Raw genomic sequence first — 10275 nt, 5'->3', positions numbered from 1 at the left:
AAACTGGCGCACCCTAGCAAGACAGCTTAATACACCACATCCGATGGCACCATACACTTACATCACCACACCACACCAACACAACTCACCACACCTGTACCCACTCAACAAAAAGGATGGACATCGGGATGGGACTTACAATTCGTTTTAAACCATTCGAGCAACACTTTCGTTCATACACTGCGCCGCGTCGACACCTCACGCTAATCTCCTTCAATTACAAAAAGTCAACCACGATCCGTGTCCACTCGATCTAAAGCAGTGATAAGTCGTTCCCGGAATTGGAGTGTCGCCGCATCGCCCGTCGATATCATTTTTAATGAGTTTATACATATGTATAATAAAATCAATGAATTTAAATAAACTTGTTGAAAATCCCAACATTTACAAAATTAAACGGACATTTTTATTTCATTTAACGCAGTGGTGAGTGCTCCCCAATATATCTAATATACATTTAAATAACAATGTTGTCAAAAAAATCGAAGATGGCGAAGGTGGTTTGTTATTTTTGGATGCTCCTGGATGTACGAAAAAACCTTTCTTTCAAACTTGCTTTAAGCCCAAATCCGAAAAGATGAAGGAATTGCTGTAGCAGTTGCCTCTTCCGGATAGGCCCCCACTCTGCTCAATGGTGGTCTGTCTACAAATATGAGAGTGCAACTACACAATGTGGTACAATCTAAACAATATGCTGCTGCTCTTCTTAAAATTGCAGAAGATCGTATGGCAAAGGATGCTAATGGCATGATTACATTGGATCGTGAATTCTGCAATGTTGTGCATAATCCAGATGATCTAAATAACTTCGTCTATAGCGAACTGCTAACTAATATGAGGAATAGAGAAGGTTTATGTGAAAGAGCAATTTTAGCGCCGACGAATGAAATGGTGGGACAGATAAACGAGCAAATTATGTCACACGTGGGAGGTGATATTGTCGAGTTTTTCTCTGTAGACACTGTAATGGATACTAAACAAGTAACATCATACCCTGTAGAATTTCTTAATTCTTTAGAACTGTCGGGAGTACCTTCACACAAACTGAGGCTGAAAGTAGGCGTTCCTGTCCTTTTGATGCGGAATTTAGATGCAGACTGTGTAATGGCAGACGGTTGCAAGTAACACACCTCGGTCGCAATATTGTAAAAGCAATCATTATGACTGGAATGGCAAAAGGAGAGAATATTTTAATCCCCCGTATACCCATAATTCCGACAGATTTGCCATTCCAGTTTAAAAGATTACAGTTTCCGCTGAAAATTGCATTCGCTATGACGATAAATAATGCTCAGGGGCAAACATTAAAAGTAGCCGGCATTAATTTAGAAAAGAGTTGTTTTTCTTACGGACAATTATACGTGGCTTGCTCACGTGTTTCAAGTACAAAAATGTACTACAGTTAAAAGGCCTCTTATTTTTAGCTTCCTACATTATTATACTACTTACATTAAGTTAGTACTTCCTACGCAGACGATGTTGCGGATGTCACACTGTCTAACATCGGGGGTTGGCAGGTAGGTAGTTAGTAGTATTTTAAACCGATTTAGATTATTTACTTTTTATATATATTTACTAAGGAAACATTCGGAGCTATCCATTATTTGCTTAGGTTGCTTTTGAAGAAATTTTGATGTGAAGTTAAGGACTGGGACATTGTTGCAGGGGGACTTACAGCCGGGAGAAAACGAAAAAACTTATGCGGACGAAGTCGCGGGTAAAAGCTAGTCTGCCTATATACAGAATTTATAAGGATTAATTAATCGTTAATGTCCTTGCTTTAGTGTTCGCACACCACTTAATGTGAAACAAAGATTAATAATGTGTTACTATAATTAGAAAATACTACAAAGATTACATAGTATTACCCTTAATCCCCCTATATGAGTATATATTATAATATATACTACATATAAATATTTTAACTCATATTAATATTTACATATACAGTACATAAAAATTAACACCGATTGGTTAAGTTTTGAATTAAAACTGATCCAGTATTGCATACAAACTTTTAATCTTGCTTGACAGTTATTATTTACATTCAATGGCTAAATTGTTTATTGACTAGTCGATATCATAATTGATACTTTGGTGGTCTTAAGAAAGAATGAAAATGCGTATTAAGGGGCTATACCAGTGTGACACTTTCAAAAAAAAAATTTTTTTTTTGCTTTTTTCGATAGCTTATATATTCAAAAATATCCTGTGAAATCGGCGAGGTCGTATTTTAAATAGTTTTTGAATGGCAGCGTTCTAAATAGCGACCGCTCAGAGGTGCAAACATATATAAGTGAAACTTTAAACGCGACATTATAACTCAACGAGAAATTAACCGATCGACTTCAAATTAAAACTGGATATAGTTGAATACATTTGCTATACAATAGACTACGATCTTTTTGATTGGCTGAAAATTGTCAATTTGGCATTAAAAAAACCACAATTTTTTTCGTAAAAAAACGATTTTTTTTTTCAAAATGGCGCCATTTTCTTAATTTTTGATATTTTTCAAAGATCGTAGTCCATTGAATAGAAAATATATTTAAGTTTATTAAACATTTTGAATTTTTTTGTTTTAGCTACTCAATCGACCGGAATCATGCCAGCAGTTGAGGCACTTTTTTTTTTGGCACTTCCGCAGACAGCACATTACTCCGTTAATTTTCAATATTTTTGTAAAATTTTTTTTTTTTAATATAGCTAAAAATATACTTTATTACGTCCATAGAACGTCGAAACATTCAATCTAGTACTTTCTTTTAAAAAAATTCACGAAAATCGCCTAATTTTTCATGCGTCACACTGGTATAGCCCCTTAATCAAAAAGTATCCATTTCAATTCCATTAGTTAAATATATTGGATGGAACCGCTGCTCCATTCTGTTTTCAAAAACTGTTTACAGCCGATTGAAAATGCTTAGTAATAAAAAAAGTATGAATTTCATTTCTTTAATGGTATTGAAATTGATTTAATTAAATCTAGTGATGAAAACATGGTTTCATAGGTAGGTTAGGTTAGGTTAGATGGCTGATCAAAGATCGCACGTGGACTAATAAATGTTGTCCTTTGTGAAGCCATTGAAAAATCGAACTCCCGTGTCCGAACTTAGAGATCTGCAAACCGCTTAGTAGCCAAAACAAATTAGCAAAGGCGCTTAATTTCTATGCCCGCCAGATCGGTGGGATGACGGTATGTGTCCCCAAGTGTCTAAGTATTGATCTCCCAAAAGCAGGGTAGTCAAGGAGGAAGTGCTGGCTAGTTTCTACCGCATCTTCTGCAAGCGGAGTCCGGTAAGACTTCCAGTCTTACAGCATGTATGCCAATAGGGCAGTGGCCCGTCAAGAGCCCCGTCACCTGCGATCTATCCTAGGCCAAAAGGCTTTTGCGACCGAGCAGGTACCAATGCTGGGCCAGCGCTGACCAAGCAGCCGCGAAGCCCAGCTATCCAGTATCCATTCTACCGCCAGAGACAATGACGCCAGACACTCTTCGACTCTCTTTGGCTTCATGGTAAGTAAACGTTATTTTGTTTAGGATTCATTAAATCCTCTTTTTTTAATTAAACGTTCACATTAAGTATGTAACTTTTCAATTCTATTCATCACGATAGTCAAAGTGTTCTACAAATTTTCACAATCTATTTCATTTCTTTTGTTTTTTATGATCTTATGCCATCTGTAATCATATGTACATATGTATAAAAATATTTATTTAAACTACTGTTAACAAAACATAGTAAGACTGTTTTATTTAAACAGCGCGCGAAAACTCATGCGTCGAAATAATTTCTAATTTGCTTTGACTGTCAATGGCATCTGTGCCAAATGTCCACCAAAATAATGATTAGTGTTCCATTAAATTTTTGTGTGGAATCAAATTTCTGGTACCGAGTAAGTGTTTTTCAATTGGTACAAATTAGTAAAGTCGAGGACGTTCAATGAAATAAAGGATTAGGTGATTAAGAATCAACGATTAACAGCCAGAGATCTAATTGGAATGGTCGGAATATCGGGAGGATCAGTGAAAACCAATCAACCAATGGAAAGATTAAATAAATTGGTACCAAAATTCACAATTTTTTTTCGGAAAAAACGTCGTTATGCGACACTTCTGTGAAACAATGCTTTTACTACCTGTTAACAGTTTTCTTTGATTATCGAATAGTGGTGCACTCCGAATTTCTTCCGACCGGCAAAACTGTCAATAAAGAATACTATTTGAGCATTATGCGTAGTTTGCGCGAAGCTATTTGTAAAAAGAGGAGAGAGATTATGGAACCACAACTCTGGGTTTTTGCACCATCATATTCGCCTGATTTAGCTCCGTGTGACTCGTGTTCTAAGCGTTGGGAATCAACACAAAAAAAAACAGAAAAAAAGGAAAGCGCCGGAAACTTGCTTTTATGACAGCAGTCAGAACAACGTAGTGCTGCCAGATTACAAATAGCTACAACTTGGCCTAAGACATCTATTGACTTATTCAATCATTCAGTTTCCTCTAAAAATTTATAGTCGGTGCTATAATCATTTCACATGCGGTTATTTTGAATCTCAGTGTTGCCTTCTACGTCCATATCGTCCACACCCTGTTCTGGCTCCAAACGGTTCTTCATGTCACTTGTATCAATCATATTATTATATGGCAGTTGAGTGACTTGACAATTTTCAACATCTGTCACTACATATCTGTCAAAACCCAATTGCTTAATACATATGGACTTGTACTTAGGAAATAATTTCTTATTTTTACGTTTAGTAATATCTAAATGTTTTAATACTACCAAGTCTCCCACTTCAAACACTTTAGTTGGCCTATGGTTCGTTAGAAGTTCCTCATAATGTGCAACTGAGACTTTGTAATGAAAATTTCAGCTTTGTTCCTTAAATCTTCAGAGTTTTGATAGATTTAGAGTAAATACTAGACGGTATTCAGTTAACCAATCGACTTGCTCTCCCCTTTGCAATTAACTGGGAGTTTGTTTATTGGCGCAGCGTAGTATTGTTTATATCGTTTAGTTAGCTTTTTCTTCCCATCGACATGATGGATGTTGCTATCATTGCATTCCTCTCAAAAATCTTCAAATTCATTGAAAGTGTAGAGCTGATCTGTTCTCCGTTTACTTATGACGCTTCGAGGACGACTGTAGTCTACAAAGTTTTTCTTAAGCACACACGAGCTAATATTCACAGTATACAGCTTTACAAATTTGGTAAAAGCGTCCACATGTTTATGTTTCGAGTTCATAGATTCAAAAGGCCCGAACTGATCTGCTTTGGAATGCTATATAGGTTTCGCTTGTTAGTTCTGGGTGAGCCAAAGTAATATATATGTACATTTCAAAAAATTGCGAATAAATTTATTTGTGAAAGGTAATAGTGCTTTTGGATTTGATTTGCCCACTAATCAACTCCTTGGTGGCCACATTCTTCGTGTACTGTTCTCATTACACTTTCTTCCATTTCTGCCGGCTGCTTTCGTCAAATATGCAACTGAGTGATATTTATTATCATTTTTTCTACGTTGTAATATTGCAATATACCTACCGGAATTCACATTTGTGTTATGTAGCTCTGTTTCACGCTGTGGATCAAGTATACAGAGTACGGCTGGCTCCAGTTTAAAAGTTGGGCGTCAACAGAACTGCTACAACCTCAACTGAATCTGACAAAATAGTAAAATTGTGGACCAATTCGTATTCACGAAATGTAAATTTACATATCAAAATATCATGAATCCTTATTTGTTGACATATTACCGATTTCACGATATTGCGTCAATTATGGTTAACGCTGAGTTTTACTGATTGTGGTACGTAAGGCCGTTTTATGAAACTAATGGGACTGCCAATAGCAGCAAAGCAGCTTTAAGGTCCTCATACGAACGCACTGCAGCAAAATTAATGTATCTTTTAGCGTGGCAAACTATTAAAACTCCGAGCCGTCAAATTTTTTCATCAGTGCATCAATTAGCTTGGTTAAGTTCCCGTTGTAGCTCGATCAGTTTGCGTGGTCTCCTTACCAAAATTAATACCTAATGTATTGATAACTTTCTGGCCTGTGAGTATATTTGCCATATATTTGTGTACACTGCTAGCCAGTTGCTACAGAGTAATATAGTTTTGATCACCTAACAGTTGTACGTAACACCTAAAACTAAGCAAGATAGATATAGGATTATATATATAATATTTAAATGATCAGGATCACGAGAAAAGTTCAAATGCGGTTGACTGTCTGCCTGTCCATACGTCCGTCCCACACTGGTCGATTTCATAAGTCAAAAATAAAAAAGTAAAAGTTTTAAATTTACCACTGTTTGTATCAAAGCTATTTTTTAAAAAAGCAATAAAACTAACGGTAAAGGCATTTTTGCTCTATCCCATTCGTACACGCTATGAAAAGCGAGAGAAGTGAGACAATAGAAACACGCGAGCTGTGAAGCGAAAATACAAGGAGCTTTCCAAAGTAAACAGGACTTTTTGAATCTATATGTCGACTGGTGGGTTAGAATCTGCTATCTTTATCGATTGTCCAGTAGAATATTATGACATTTCATTTATTGGAAGTGAAGTTATTGCGTTTGAAGTGTCAGTATGTTTGTATTATCGGTGCGAAAATGAGCTTCGAATAAAGAGCCAACATTAAATTTTGTTTTAAAATTGGTAAAACTTTCACCGAAACGTGTCAATTGATGAAACAAGTTTATGGCGATGATTGCCTATTCTGTAGCAGAGTGCAAGAGTGCTATTAAAGACTTAAAAGAAAGAAGTATACAAGCCTTGTATTACTTAACATACTTTTCAGAAAAAGGTATTTGACTGTTAAATGATTTTAGAAAGAGAGTAATAACTCTTTAATTAACTTACAACAAATGAAATCATAACTTCTCCTTAACCGATTTCTTTGAAATTTGATAAAAAATCTTTGTTATATGTGGTTGCCTTCCGCTTTTTTGCTTTTTTTTCAATGCTTATTAAAAGTGTTACAGTGATCAGATTTAGTTTAAATATTCGCCGTTTCGCCCCTTGTAGAAGCCCCTCTCCTTATTTGCGAAGAACTCGGACAGCTACTTTTCAAAAACCTCTTTTGAGTTCAACTTTACACCAACAAGGGCGTTCGCAATGGACAGAAACAGGTGGCAATCACTTGGCGCCAGGTCCGAGCTATATGGTGAATGCGATAAAACATCCCATCCGATCTCCGGTATCTTCTGACGAGTCATCAACGAAGTGTGTGGTCTGGCGTTGTCCTGGTGAAACACTACACCCTTCCTGTTGGCCAATCCCGGACGTTTCTGGTCGATCGCCTGCTTCAAGCGGTCTAGTTATTCGCAGTAGATGGTAGAATTAAGCGTCTCGCCATATGGGAGCAGCTCATAGTGGATGATTCTCTTCCAATCCCACTAAACACACAGCAAAACCTTCCCGGCCGTCAATCCCGGCTTGGCCACTGTTTGGGACAATTCACCGGCCTTCGACCAGGACGGTTTTCGCTTGATATTGTCGAATGTGAACGATTTTTCAACGCCAGTCACCATCCGCTTCAAAATGGGTCGAGATCATTCCGTTACAGCAGCATATCGCAGCTGATTTGGTCCAGAAGGTTTATTTGCGTCAAATCATGCGACACCCAAACTTCAAGCTTTTTTGTGTTACCAGCCTTCTGCAGATAGTTTAAAATGGTTTGGTGACTAACTCTAACTCTATGTTTTCCATGATTTGATCGATATTCGTCGTCACAAGTTTTCTGCCATCTGGCTACACCATTAATCTCTCCGAACGTTTCTCTAGCGCATTTGCCTTTAGCGAAGGAAAACTTTAAAATAGCGCGAATTTCAGCGTTAGAGAACTCCTTGTTTACACGTCTATAACTATTGAACGCAATATCCAAACTAATCATGCATAGCATCGTTTTGTAGGTTATGTCAAGGCCTTTCAAAGATGTATAGTATTGCCAGATACGAGGTCTGTAGAGCTTTATACATAGCCGCGAAATACAAAAGACAAAAAGGCGGAAGGTAGATATTTGACCACCTTATTCCATAACGCTCATAGAAAATGTTAATTTAAAGTACTTTTAAAAAATTCGAAAAGGCAAAACCCAGGGAGAAAAAAAAATTGTCTAGTCGACACCATTTTCTGAATTTTTTTCTTTGGCAATGGTCAATCCGATAGCGAAATTATTGCTAATGTACACTTTTTTTCAATTTGTTTAATTTAGCGTTGGAATCATGTCAACCAGAAAGCACTATGTTTTATAGAGCTCCCATTCTCCAGCTTTTAATTCGATGATTTTTTTTGCTACTAAATGTCAATAAAAATCATGCAAACAAGTAAGGAAGGGCTAAGTTCGGGTGCAACCAAAGATTTTATACTCTTCCAACTTGGAATAATCAAACCCCAGAGAAATACCTTAAATTGTAAAATGCCAACCACAGGATCGGAATCCAAGCAGTTTTATATGTATATACATATACTATACATAACTCATAAAATGACAGACACATAAAGTTTGTTAGAAAAGCGAAAACGATTATATGTAGTTTATAGAAGTTGGGGTAGTATCGACGAGATTTTTCCCAATAACACATACTATTAACATGTCACATACTAAAAAACTAATCATATAGAGTTTTGCTCACACTGTTATGAGTAAAACACGCTAGCTCATTTTCACTGAGATTACTCACATATTGAGCGATATATACGGTACAAATTCACTGGAGCTCTATAAGCTCGATTATCTTTATGTTAAGTATATGGGGGCTACGGGAAGTATTGGTCCAATTCAACCCATTTTTGACATACTGACATATTCCAAATATATATCTCACTTATTCGCCGATATTTTCTAACAAAAGTCAACTATAGTTACCGGGGTCTAAATATTTGGTACCTAGGGGCTTGAACAGCTTTTATTGGATTTATACAATTTTTAAGGACCATAAGGTTATGGGACCTTATGCAAGTATTTTAGCTATTTATATTGACTCATTAGGTCTATAAAAAATAAATTTTCAAATCAAAACACACTATTATAGTTTTTTTGGAATTTTTTGGGACACCGATGTCCCTATGGTCGATAAGAGATACGTTTCACTCAAACAACCTCAATTTTACTTTTATTAGGTTTTCTTGTGAGAATGGGGTAATAGGTTAATAAATACGCCTATATTATAGAAATACTGTTTATTAGTTATGATAATCAGCAAAACAATTTCTCTCATTGGTATAACATAGGTGAACGTTACACAGAACACACATTTTATTTGTTCGATTTTCTTTTTTATATTTCGCACAATTTGCACACCTCTTTCTGGTGGAGGATTTTTCCATGGGGTGCATCGATAATTGCCGCTTCACATATTTGCTCACTGCACTATTTTTTGCAGTAGGGACTCCACGTTGTCTAGTACTGTAGCCGTTTACCAAACTCCTGGCGACTACCTGTCTGAACTGTAAGGTGGACAGCAGGCTTCTCTTTAATTGCTTTTCACTGTGCAGCTTAGTATATATGGTATGTGCATTATTTACCGATATATCGAACAAATCGAAGAAAAGGCGAAGGTAGTACATTATCTTCGATCTATTTCATAGCACACCTTACGTTGATCCATAAGATCTACTCCACCCATATTTTTATTATAATGTGACACAATCCTAGGACATTTGACATCAATTTTGTCGGCTGAACCAACTTTGCGGCGCTTTACGATGTCCGTTTCTACAGGCGACAAAAAGTTGGTCAACAAATGTACTCCTTTATTATCCATCCATTTGACATAACTTATGCCATGGAAACTCGTTGAGTAAATATCGCCACGCTTCATTGTTTTGTCAGCAGGTGCAGTTTTTGGAAGTTGTTTCCTGTTAGTTCGAACTGTTCCACACGCCTTAGTATTCTGATCAATCAGCTTATATTGTAGTAAAGGTGAATTGAAGAAGTTGTCCATATAAACTTCACATCCTAAGCCTTCAACCTTTTTCGTTAGCTGTAGTACTATTGATTCACCTAATCCATACTCGATTCCAGAAGTTCGTTTGCCCGTATATAGATCAAATTCAAATAGATAACCGGTCGCAGCATCACATCGGCACCATAATTTGAAGCCCCATTTGACAGGCTTATTTTTTATGTATTGCTTCATTACATTATAACCCTTAAATTTTATCATATGCTCGTCGATTGATTGTTTTACTGTGTTATTGAGAGCATTTTGAAACGATACATTGAAATGCTCTATTATTGGCCGAACTTTGTATGCCCTAT

The sequence above is a fragment of the Bactrocera tryoni genome, unplaced genomic scaffold, assembly GCF_016617805.1.
Source record: "Bactrocera tryoni isolate S06 unplaced genomic scaffold, CSIRO_BtryS06_freeze2 scaffold_25, whole genome shotgun sequence".
Taxonomy (NCBI): domain Eukaryota; kingdom Metazoa; phylum Arthropoda; class Insecta; order Diptera; family Tephritidae; genus Bactrocera; species Bactrocera tryoni.
The sequence above is the reverse complement of the archived record's forward strand: the minus strand, read 5'-3'. Positions refer to the sequence as shown.